This window comes from Filicampus tigris, chromosome 5 (genome assembly GCF_054856515.1).
Source record: "Filicampus tigris isolate MCC_2025a chromosome 5, RoL_Ftig_1.0, whole genome shotgun sequence".
NCBI lineage: Eukaryota > Metazoa > Chordata > Actinopteri > Syngnathiformes > Syngnathidae > Filicampus > Filicampus tigris.
In genome coordinates this window covers 10320700-10333901 of record NC_141221.1, presented here as the reverse complement: position 1 = coordinate 10333901, position 13202 = coordinate 10320700, and the positions used below count along the sequence as shown (strand labels likewise).

At 42.3% G+C, this 13202-nt stretch overlaps 1 long non-coding RNA gene across 1 annotated transcript; it reads right to left on the bottom strand.

Moving 5' to 3' along the window:
* Nucleotides 1–4322: 4322 nt before the first annotated feature.
* On the bottom strand, nt 4323–12286 carry LOC147147224 (uncharacterized). The gene is made up of 3 exons (XR_015086876.1): nt 12164–12286; nt 9909–10042; nt 4323–6379 (listed from the first exon to the last, which is right to left on the bottom strand). It is a non-coding gene; the product is annotated as an uncharacterized LOC147147224 (long non-coding RNA).
* Nucleotides 12287–13202: the final 916 nt, after the last annotated feature.

Sequence of the window (13202 nt, the reverse complement as noted above, 5' to 3'; positions counted from 1 at the left end):
CTGCACTGTAGCACAGCAGAAATGTGTGGTTAAAAAACGACCCCATTATTATTGGACTTCTTGCGCGCACACACTCTTGCTCATATCTGCCCATGTCAGGCGGCCACACTCGGAGAGCACAACGGGACAAATGTGACAGCCTGCCGGCATTTGTACTGGGCTGTGATGGACAAAAAAATTAAAGAACACCAAGGACAAAGTCAATGGAGTGCTTTCCATCACCTCATAAAAAATACAAATTGTACTTCCTGAGAGTGTGCGATAACAAATGAGCAGATACGATTGCACGCTTTGATTTCTTGGCCTTGACTTAATCATCTTTTGATTTTTTCTAAACTGCCACGTCAAACTTGAGAACACATTGCTTAACAGAATGTGCAGCGAGCCATATTTCCATTAATCCATTCATCCATACTATACAGTCTCACTAGTTGAAACAAGGCTTTCTGATACATATTGCGTTTGTGAAATAAAAGTTAATCCAATAAGAGTTTTGAATTAATCACTCAGTCCACATTGTGTTTCTCAAAATGTGGTGCACAGGTGGCCTCTCCTGGATCATGCTGATGAATTCGTCTTGGCTATGCCATTAGTATGTGTGAGTTTAAACGTAGGCGCAACATGAGCAAAACCTTCTATTTGTGAGTTTAATGCCTTCTTATCTTCGCAAATTCGTTGCTTTCATCACTTCCGTTTCTCTACTTGTGCCCTGATTCGCCAGGCGACAGCCAATCAGAGTCATCACTTGTCACAGATGGCCTCTGACGGATGATGGCGATTCATCTGAAAATGCCCAACAGGGGCACGACGTGGGCTGAGTAGTGCCGACGGTGGTGAAGAAGAGACCAACAAAAACGGGTTGCACCAGAAAAGGGCATTCGACGGAAAAATGGGACCAAAAAACATAATGCGAGTGGCTCTCTGTGGCGACATCTGACAGGAAAAGCCGAAAATCACTTTTGCCAATAGTAGTGTAGAGTACCGTATATTGGAAATTCTTAATGCAAATCAGTCTGTATTTGCCATCTTGGGGGCGTTTTAAGTAAATAAACGTTGCGATTTGATTTGTAAAGATTGAATGCAGATGAATTGGAAGATTCCAAATGTTTTGAAAGCGAAGCTGTGTTTTTTCCCCCACATTTAATGATTGTGGGTGATCCTAAGAGGTTTACTCTGCACGCAGTCTTTTTTTTTTTCCTCTGCGTGGAGTCTTATGTTTGATTGCTGTCTATTTTCTTGATTTTTCTTTCCTTCTGGCCAGCCACTTTGCTGTTACAAATCTCATTCTCAGCCTCAGCTTGCTGCCATTACTAGTGAAAAAACTCAAATAATGTCAATGTACAACTGCCTGCTGGGTAACAAGAGAAGAGAAGCAAAGATACCGAAGCAATCAATCTCTTGGAGGAGGACAGTACAGGACTGTATTTGCTGAGCAGCTAATGAGTAAAGTGAATCAGATGATGTTAGCTTACTGGACAGTTTACATGGGACTGAAGTTAGACGCCCATGATATGGTATAGCATTTAAATACAGTAAGTGGCTAGGAGTCAAGTCCAATGGAAAATAAACAGAAGTTATGATGGTCCCAGTGCCTCTCACTGTGGCGTCTTATCTGAAGCCAGTCTCGAATTTGGGTTTTAAATTGGACATTGATTTTAAATTGCATTGGTGCTGTTGTTAAATCCATCTTTTTTTTAATTGTTTTTTTTTTTTAAATCTTAGGCAGCTGGCGAAAGTAAAGCTTCTCCTTTCACAAAAGCACTTAGAGTAAATCCATGCCTTCGTTACATCCCGGCTGGATAACTATAATGCACTTTATTTTGGAGTCAGCCAGGCCTCCCTCGAGCATCTCCAGTTGGTCCAAAATACTGCTGCTCGCCTCCTAACTGAAGCTAATAGGCGGGAGCACGTAACTCCAATTCTGGCCTCCCTTCACTGTCTCCCTGTACATTTTAGAATGCTTTTTGTCTGTAAATCTTTGGCTTAGTTTAGCCTGAACATCTCCTTTTGGTGGGGCAGTGAACAGGAGCATCCTCTTTCTATCTCCAGTAGCTCACCTTCAGATTGTATTTGTTCCCCAAGGCTTGTCAAGCCTCCTCAGGAAGAGCCAGAAGCTTGCCCCAGTCTGCCTCCGATACGTCAGGGACTTTCTGGTGGGATAAACAGCATTGTCCCCAACCATGCATCGCTAGTTGTCCTTCTAAAATAATAAGGCTACGATGTAATTTTTAGAGGCTGAAAGTATAAAACTGCAGCAGCTGCATGATGCTGTGAGCTTTCACTTTTCATTGAACCATTTCTCCTAAACAACTGCTCCTGTCAGCAGGGGGAAAGTAACACCTCTCAGTTTCATATTTGCTCCTTGCAGTCCTGCGTGTATCAAGAGTGACATTTGCACGCCACGGAGGCGCACGTGTGGGCAAACGTGTCCTGTGTTGACCCGTTGCTAATAAGTGATCCTGTTGTCATTAGCGACGACTTTTTCCAGAGCGTTTCCTTCAGCAGAAATCTGCAGGGGGGCATCTTTGCTAAATGGTTATGAATTCACTGGGATACTTTAGAAGCTATTTGTGAGAAATTAATGTCATCAGTACATTAGATGAATCTTTCATCTGGCATTTTGTAAGATTTCCACTCTTAATTAGGTTTTTTGTTTTTGTTTTTTTTATAATTGCTGAGTCATATCTTTTGGGGGAGCTGATTAGTTCTGTCATAGAGCCTATTAAAATCAAGAAATACCCAAAATGACCCTTTTGCTTCACTAAAACTCCTGACGTTGCTGAACCTGAGCAGAGGCAGTCCCACAGCGTGACACGATTGCCGTTTAGCGTCGCCACTTCTGCCCCGGCTGCTTAACTCTGACACCGAGGCTGTTTAAAAAAGGGACACGACATCTTACTCATGATAGTTGTTTAGAGCTCCACCTCAAGGGTTTAAAAACTACAATGCAAAAAGGAGCTGTCCGCCCACATCCACACAACTGTCACCACGCTACGGGGTGAAACAAGACAACCGGAGTCGGAGGTTAGCAAACAGCAAGGTCCAAATGAGTTTGTTTCAAAATAAATGTAGCGCTGTGGCATTTCGTGCCCTGAGCGCAGAAAATGTGTCACCACAAATGGGAGGGAAGCACTTGAAGCGCCACAATCGTACCAGCGGTGAGCTCCGACTCTGCACAATCAAATGTCAAGGTGGTTTTATTTTGTTTTTGTTTTGTGTGTTGACGAATCACATAACCACTTTGTCTGGTGTTAAGCGCTTTTGGATATGTGAAACGCTTTGCCGTCAAAAGCGGCCAGAGGTTTATTTGGGCTTCTTCCGAAATAATTCTTCTGAAACTAGGAGGGAATTTACTGAAATGGGTCTGGCATTAATAGTGGCCCAATGGCCATTATGCCTCTAGGTCGGGACACCATGTACAGTACCTTACACATACTGGGACGATAGGGCCTGTACACATTTAATAAACACAAGGAAATCGACACATTCTTGATTTTTTAATACTGTACTCATATGGTCAATTATTATGGGATATTTTATATATAAAACATACATGTGAAAAATGAACGATACAGAAGCAATTTTTCAAATGCACAAATAATCCAGTATAAAGATGCTAAATATTAAATAATCAATGAATTCTGTCATAATTGTTTGCGTATGGGGTCAGCGCTAATTTTTACAGGGACACCAAAACTCATGGCAACCACTCAAAATGAATTAGTGTCGGACCATGATTTATTGAAATGTCTTTCAGAAGCTGAGAGATACATTTTTACACCATTTTTCATCATTTATTTTACAACAGAGTCATCAGAATTGATTTTGTATTGTAAATTCAAACACATTCATGTATATATGCATGTATGCGACTCAGGTAATAAGAAAAGCAATCACTGTGAAATTGACTGCTTGTCAACAAGTTTGAAAAGTGTAACCCTTTTTCTCCACAAGGCCCTCTTTTTACGTTTTCTGAAGAGTAAAATCATATTTTTTCCTCCCCCCTTCCTCTGAAAGAGCACCTTTTTGTGCACCTTTTTTTTTTTTAGCTACGAATGTCGCTGCCATCGCCAAAACGTAACACATGCATAAAATCGCAAGATTCTGTTCACCTCATGACACACGCCAGCTCACAATCCAACCGACATGCCGCTTTCCTCAGAGGTGAGCAGCTCGCTTTGTAAAATTGCCTCTTCTTTGTGGAGCTCTTCAATCACTCCTGGCTCCTGTCGGCAACAATACAGGTGGCCCACCTGGGGAGAAAATCCATGTGCGATTCTGCCTATTTGCCATGGAGACTGTGACGGAAGAAAGAGGGAGGAAAAAAAAAATCTGTCAGAGAAACACCTGAGTTGGGGGTGGTCCAGTAAGTTGATTTACTTCACAAGGAAACTTTTTGGTGATTGGCGCTGAGCCAAATGGTGCGTTCCAGAGGACATGTACGGTTTAGGAGGACCGCTCATCGTGGACGCACGGGAATAACTGACGAGCATTTTGAATGCTATGTACACAGACAGCTCAACTTAGTGTCTTCAGATGAACCATCCGCAAAACACACTTGATTGCCTGTGCGTGCTCTCGCATAGCAGCCCTGTCATCAATAATAGAGGCTTGCTGGTGATGCCGTGCTGAATCCAACCTGAGCCGACCAGGTGACAAATGTGTTCAAAGTATCAAGCTTTAACGGCACATGCACATTCAGTAACTGCAGACTGATGGAGAGCGTGCACATTAGGGATGGACCGATTATCGGTGGGGCCGATTATCGACGCCGATGTTCTGTGTTTTGACGAATATCAGCATCGTCTTTTTTCTAAAAGTCTGATGGCTGATAATAAATCAATTTTGAACTGTGTTGAAATCCAAAAGATGTGTGAAAGTTTAACATTTCTGTCATTTTGAAATTTTGGAGGGCTTCATTTACTGTAGAAAACGATATGGAGACATGATTTTCGTGAACCATAATGCCTGACTGCTCTGCCGTCCGTGGAAATATTTAAGTCGCATGGATTGCTGTGTCCTTTTCCACAGAAATGTCTCCAAGGAGAAGTGTGAGTACACCACTGTTAAGGGGAATGAGAGGAGACACTTTGATTGATGGTGAATAGAGTCGGCTCTGTTCACGCCCACAACGGCGCGCATCTGTAAAATTACCAACGCCAGAACGAACACGTCTCCTAGAACAGTGGTCCCCAACCTTTTTTCTTCCACGGACCCGTTCGTACAAGTCTATGACGTTCGCGTTCCCCTGTAACTATTCACCGTCAGCGGGGGCAGGGGTGGTGGTGGTGGCGGGTGCTGGCTAGGTGTGAGTGGTGCCCAATACGTCTATTTGTTTTACTCATTTGCTAGCTTGTGCATTTAATAGTAGCATTACGCGACAGAGATGCTAGCTTGTGCATTTTATATTAGCGTTACGCGACGGTGACAACTTGGCTTCCGGGGGCGGGGCGGGGGAAGGCGTTGCCACGGCCTGGTCCAAAGCGGCCCGTTTGGTTGGGGACCCCTGTCCTAGAACACTGTATATCCTTAATTCTTTGTTGTGGAAGTTTCCTGTAGGTGCCTGAAAGGCTGTCAGACTTCTGAAAGAAGTATCTTTCTGATGCTTTTGTTATTCATTCAATAATCTGATTTGAACAATCTAATCTGAACAAATCCTGATCAGATGCTTTTCAAAGGTCTCAAAAGGTAGACGTCTGGGAAAACTGTGTCAGCCATATTCACAAGTAGCAGAACAAACTGAACAATCTTGTAGTTAATGAAATTCTTTTTGGAGAGAACATTCCAGTGGGAAAAAAAACTCATTCTGTTCCTAACCTTAAGTCTAAAACCCTGTCACACCATCATTGTCCAAGGTTACACGTCTGGCCATGAATATAAAAAAAAAAAAACGCTCTTGATTAACTGCCAGGACTAGGATTCGAACTATTGCTTTCTTTTGTTTATTGACCCTGCACCCCAAATGGACCTTTGCAATATTGACTCAGAGTGCAAGTGGGAATGCATTAGTTTTATGGGATGGTCTAAGAATGACGCAAAGTCCCTCAGTTCCCTCAACAAATGCGTAAACTTTTAGTAACACTTTTAAGCTTGTTGTTGCTCCACATGCCCTCCAATACGCTTTAAACAGCGAGCGGAGATGGAGGGAAAGAGAGCGAGAGGACAGGCTAATCCGCCTCAGCGACTTTGGGACCAGCTTGCTTCTCCTTCAGGGGTGGTGAACATGGCTGAGCGCTGCCAGCCAGCCAGCCAGCCAGCGTGCACAAAGACGGAATGTTTCCACATGAGCAGGGGAGGAGGAGAACAGTGACAGCGACAATTCCCAATGTCACAATCGGAAGGTCATTTGGAGCCATGTAGGTCTGGCTGTGTACTTGTCCTGCAAAAAATAAAAAAAAAAATTTAAAAAAGACATGGCTGCAAATGGATTTCACTACTCTAAATGCAAAATCGTTTTTTTGTCACTGCTTACGCCATGTGAAGAGGAAGAAAGGATTCAAATGTGGATCATAACGTATCTCTCATATTTTAGATTTTCTAGTTGTATTATGAGTCTTTGCAAAGTTTGTGAGCTAATCTCCAACAAGACTCATCCACATGAAGGATTTGGAACATAAGGACAGAACTTTATAAGATCTTCAATCAGCGACTGTTCTTTCAATTCATTCTCATTTTGGAGGATCCCCCGGAGTTTTCTTTTCAGAAAAACATTCTTTTCCAAGGGTTCCCATGCTGTGTTTTCAGTGTGTTCCGATGTAAAGAACACTAGCCACAGTATTTGTGAGTAAACAAGACTAGGGCACAACTAGTGATTCAGACTCAAGAGGGAAAGTCATAAAAATAAAAAAAATAAAAAACTGCAGCTGGTTGACTGAAAATAAAACATCTACAGGAATTCAGAAATTTCATCAAATGTTCTTTTTTTTATGAATACCAGACTAATATTAGTGTGTATAATCACAGTCCACAATGCTTAAAAACACTTTCTGTGTTCTTCTGCAAGTACTATTTAAACTGTGCAGCTAAAGAGCCAATGAAGGCACGTTTATAACATGTTGCTAGAACTAGTTATTTTTTTATTTTTTTTTAAGTGAAAGTCAACCCCAACATTTTCTTGACAATAAATTATTATATATGCCCCCACTAGTCTAAACACGCCATGCTAATTAATGTTGTGTTTGTGGGATATGAATTAAGCAGCAAAATTCACCTGTTTTTATCCATCTCAGCGGGCAACCATTTTGTTACGTTCTATCGACTAAAAATGACATCACGTTTGCTCAGGGCTCAGGTAACGACCAATAATAGCTCACCTGTTTTCTGAAGCTGAGCCATGATTGGCCGTGATTACGCCGCAATTTTCACCCTCATTTGCAACTCTGGCAGATTCTGACCGTGATTCTCACTCGAGGAGGAGCTACTTCACCGTCAACATGGCAATTTTACGTGAAGATCTGTGTATGTGGCACATGCAGCGGACACTTCACCAACAACAACAACACAAAATGCTGCTACCCATCCTTCTGGGAAGCTAATATATGTTTGGTATAGTCCTCATTCGGAGACAGAATGTAAGACTCTTTACTGTGAAATCGATTTTTATTGTGCTTGGGGAAAACAAAAGTGTTGTGACATGCATGGTTGTGATCCGACAGTGATGTTATACTGCATTCCCTCTCGCATTATCAATTTGTTATGTGGGCATTTTACGTTTCGATTTCATTTCATTCGTACCAAAATGTGCGTGGGAAATCCAGCCCAAAAGTCTTTGTCGCGGTTGTCTCAGCTCAAAAATAGATACTGCTAACATTGTTCCAAAAACTATTATTCCACACCACAGACCATTTTTAAAAACGGCATAAAATTGTAACTTGATCCATATGGACGTTTTTCAAAGACCATTTCAAAAGTGAGTCATGGTTTGCCCAACTCATAAATCTGTAGTCACTACCATTAAGCAGTAATACAAATAAGGCAACACCCTGCATGTGAGGCTCATTTGGATTCTTTTACAGGCTGTCTTTGTCGAACAAATAACATGAGAATGTGTTTTGTTTGCATTTGTTGCAAATATAATAAACAGTATGATTAGATTACGTTGAGCTAAAGCCCGTTCCTCTTTTGTCAGTCAGCTCATTTTTTATCACTTTTTAAATCTCAGAATGATTTGTTCATGATGATACGTTTGATCCTTTATATTATTAAATTGAGTAAATTCAGATTAGTTTCAGGATACATTTTAACGTGTTGGAATATCATTGCTGGATCATGCAAAGACTGAGAACTACCGTACTCAGTTGTGGAGGTATACCGGTAGTAAAACCTATTTTCACCATTTCAGTTTTCTTGATTTTTAATTTTTTTTTTTTGGCTAGCTATAACATGTGCATGCGTGTGTGTGTGTGCGTGTGTGTATTCATTCATGCGAGCGACTCCTGCCATCTGTTTGGACAAGATATGCCACCTTGTCCCAATCCTGTGTGTCAACGACTATCAGCTCTGTGCCCGGCCGCAGCTAATCGCTGACTAATGTGGTCGAGCAGAGCTATCTTAATCAACTAAATCCTAATTGCTAGTCTTATCTCATTTCAAAAGTCACATCAAGGATAAAACATCCATTTCCTGTAATGAAATTATTTAAGAAATCGGCAGTGAATTAAGTATTCTTTTGTCAGCATTCATAAACAAATAACTCGTGCGCTGCTACTGTCCCCCAAATGTTCTCAAGTGGTGTGCAACATATTTTGGTATCGATCCAGATAGTTTTTAATAATTGAGGTTGATACATCATGGCATTCCTAAATCTCAATTTTAAGTTTTTAAGTGTTTTTGTCAGAGGTGGGCATTTTACTCAATTTTGTTGGTCTGTCATTTGTCATCCATCAGCAGCCAGGGTATCCGTCCGTCATTCGTCAACCTGTCATTTTTCGTGACGAACCGAATTGTAATAGTCGATCTGTCACTCAGTTCGCCAGTTGAGTCCGTCAGTTCGTCCGTCAGAAGTCCGTTGGCCCGTCAGTCGGTACCCACAAAAAAAACGTCAGAAAAACGACCGTCACTGATGGATGCGGTTAGTGACGATTACACTGAGGGATGAAAACCCACTTCCGTCATTCGTCAGTCCATCTATTTTAAAATGTGTCCCATCATTCGACAATTCGGCAAAACGGGCGTGAGTGACGGACTGATGGACCGCTCCGGTGGTTTTTATGATGATGCCTTTTTAAAAATTTTTAAATATTACAATAATACAGCCAGGTCACCGAACCCACCGCTTTTGATTCAGCGCCAAGCAGGCACACACCGCCCCCCCATTAAAAAAAAACAACAACAACAAAAAAAAACTAATGAAAAGTAACATAACTGGTCTAAAAATTACTTAAAAGGTATACAACTAAAATGAAATATCCAAATATACTACACCATGATCTCAACTAAAACGTATGGTGGCTGTTGATCAAAGTGCTCCGCTGTAAAAGTTGCACTAATGAATGACAAGTTGGTGAGTTCTCAGTAATTGAATACGCTTCAGCACTACAAGATATACAAAGTCTTAACAATCCTGTCTGAAACAACAGTTTTATAAAAACGTCTGCTTTCATTCATTCCAATTTGTCTTTTGCCTCTGTATTAGAGCAGTGGATAAATCAGGTTAATTTTGAATGACATGGTAATGTGTAGTGCGGGATGAACCTAAAGTGAGAAAAAAACGGACTTCTCCGCTTTAGATAGAGGAACTGTCTTCTCTGCTCTCTTTCCTCTTGTCTCCCTGTGCTGCCAGTGTCAATGTTCTGGATCAGTGAACGGGCCAGATGGCTGCAGAAACCGGTCCGCTCTACCTCTCTCCCTTTGCTCTCCCCCCCGCCCCTTTCATAAAAGTTCTCCATCCCGCTCATCTCGAGCCATACCCTTGCTGCTGTGTCTCTCTCGTGGTGCTACAGCAGGCGAGACAATCCTCACGCTTGCCCAAGGCTCTGCTGTCAAGCCTTTGCCGAGCTTGACTTTCCCAGCCTGACGGCGATGTGTCTCCTGCGCCGTCTCCCTGAGAAATGAAAGCACAGATTTATTTCTCCAAGGCCTCACTCCCATTCTACCTCACTCCTCTCCTTCCATACATAGTGATATTGGCTCTTTTCCTGTGATTGTGGTGATGCTCGCATTACCATTTCAGCACAAACAGCCACGAATTGACCGCTCAGACATATACTGGACGTGCTGTTCCGCAGTCCTTTAGATAGCGGTAATGTGTGTTTCAAATACTTCAGCTGTCACAACTTTGCACATGCTGTACTCCGATATTAGCCAATTTGCATTGGCTCCCAGTCCACTTGAGATGCGATTTCAAGTTTTTGCTACATACCTACAAAATACTGCACGGCTTAGCACCTTCCTATCTCGTCTTAGTGATACCGTATGTTCCGATCCGAAACCTCCGGTCACAAAATGCCGGCCTTTTAGTGATACCGAGAGCCAAAAAGAAGTTTGCAGGATGTAGAGCGTTTTCTATACGGGCACTGATGCTTTGGAATGTCCTACCTCAGTAGAAATGTTTAAAACACGACTTAAGACTTATTTGTACGATCCTGCATTTAGTTGAACTGTTTGTTTTGGCCTCTTTACTGCCGCTTGTATTCTTTTTCTCCCCCCTTTTCCCAGGCTTGGGAATTAGGTGATGACGACCGAATTGAAGGTTGCTGTTTCGATCCAACAGCAACTGACTGCTACAAGATGGGAGGCTGACCACATCCTCGGAGGCGCTGCTATGGAGATTTCGACATCGACCAGTGGGCCCCTGCTCACTTCACCGATGTCATCTTCCTGCAGCACTTCATTTGATTAACTTTCACATCACTTTAACAAACACTGTATAGTACTATAATGTGTGTTCAATGTTGCCCACTCGGCATCCATTGCAGCCGTCCTGGAAAGGGGATTCCCCTATCTGTGGTCCCTTCTCAAGGTTTCTCACTTTTCCCCAGATGTTTTTTTTTTTTTAGTTTTTCCTTGCCCTCCTGAGGGTTAAGATCAGGGCTATATAAATAAATTTGACTTGACTTGACTTTGTGCTTTGATCCGTGGTGAAAACATGAGAAAGCGACAAATGCATAAAGACATGCTAATACTCGGTTTAAAACATGACTTGCGCCTTTGAGGGGCCGGGGAAGACTGAGTTTGTGAAACCTTGTAGCAACGTTACATCAATTAGGCATGCATTGATACCGACAGAGCTGGGCAGTATTGTGACGGAACCGTACACTGTTACACGGTACTGTCCAAAATGTTTGCGTTTATCCATGGCTCTTGCTCTTTCTCACTAAATTATATGTGTTTAAATGTTTGTATTATTTGTGCGTTTAAAGACTTATGTATGTATCTGTTGTTTATGCCTCCTATTCAAGTGGATATTGCAGATGTTTTTTTCCAATCCCGTACTGTGTCGGTCACTTATATTAGCGAAGCTTGGGGCTTGTTTTTTTCCCTGATCCTTTCCTTATGTTTTTGTTTTTCATCCGTGACAGTCAATGCGCCGTTTGTTGACCCGTCAAACTTCTCTGTTCTGTCTCCCTCTGTTGATCTTTTTTTTAATTATTTTTTTTATGGACGCGTTTTATTTGCTTGTGAATTTTGTTGCCCTGCATACGTGTAATGACAATAAATTCAATTCCATTCCATTCCTAGGGTGTATTTCATTATATCATTATATATATAAACTATATTCACTTGTTACGGGGGTGGTCTGGAACATAACCCCCACGATTGAGTGGGGATTTCTAACCCTACTTGAATTGTAATGGGAAAAACTGCTTTGATTTTACTTCACGAACAGAGACTCAGACTGAATTAAGTTTGTGAACTGAGGTTCCACTGTATCATCAAGTCGGAACAACAGCAACTGCTGCTTGAGAGCCCACAAACTCCTCCTCACTTCTTTATCTTACAGCACTTGTGCAGCCCTGTCAAAATATTTTATTAGACCTGCTCTATGTAAAGCAATAAAAAGCAATTGCGTTACACATTACAAGAAGGCTGATCAATAAATCATACCCAATCATGTGGTGCACTCCACGGCACCATGATTTCGCACTCACTCCGCAATGTAGCAGCGTGACGAATGTGATGTGTGTTTTTGCTTATGCTGGTTTGTAATTATCTCAATTATTACCCTGCTTGTTCACGCTGACCTCAACACCGGGTCGCCGGATCGTGCCGCAGTAATATTCCACCGATGGCCCGCTGGGAATTTATTATCCCGGGCACAGCGCAAGTAATGCTACATAAACCGTCAAATCAATACTCATCATTTAGTGGAGCACATATGTGAAAGGTGAAACTGTAATTTGTGCCTCCATTTGGCCACTGCGATGTAACGGCCCCGAGTCTAGCCGCAACACGTAGAGCATGAGCATTAAAGTCATATGTCCTCATAAAGAGTCGCGGCCCTTTGAGAATTGGGTAAATATGAAGCGTGGATTGCTTTCTTTTCATATCTCCGCCATTTCCCCTTTTCAAGTTTTGGTTCGGTGAGAGTGTGTGTGTGTGTGTGTGTGTGTGTGTGCGGTGAATACAGATAGCGTGGTGTTTTGAAAGGATGTGGGCGTACTAAAGGGAGCCGAGCGGAGCGTTTACCGCTCTTACACTGTGACAGCGTTTCCTTCTTTGACATGAAAGCTGCAGTTTTCTTTGAAATTTTCGATCCAGATCAATACCTTATTGAGCCCGACCGGCATATGAATAAAGGATGGAATAGACGTGTTCATTTAACAGTTGAGAGGAGTAGTACATCCCTGAGGCAGGACCTCTGGTGCTAATTACAACATAACCATTAGGCACAAAGCACGCTAGTCTCAGCTGGAATTGGCTTTTAATTGGACCGCCTTAATTGGTTGATTGCACACAGAGGTAGAAATTAAAGTGGCGACTAAATCCTGCTGCGAGGTGGCACATGCGGATGTGAGACACAACAGCGACTGAGCGGCTTGGGAGGCTTTCAACGCAAGACATACTCGTAAGGCATTCTGTATTATTAATGACGGCGGCTTCTTTGCATTTCCTCTTGCACTCGCTCGGTTCCTCGTTGCCCTTTTTTTTTCCGTAAACATTAGCGTTTTAAAAAGCAAACCCAAGTGCCCCAATGCTGAGATTCGACGGAAGAGTGTGCAAAGAAGCTCTGATATGTTAAACGGAGTCTAGTCAGTCAGTGA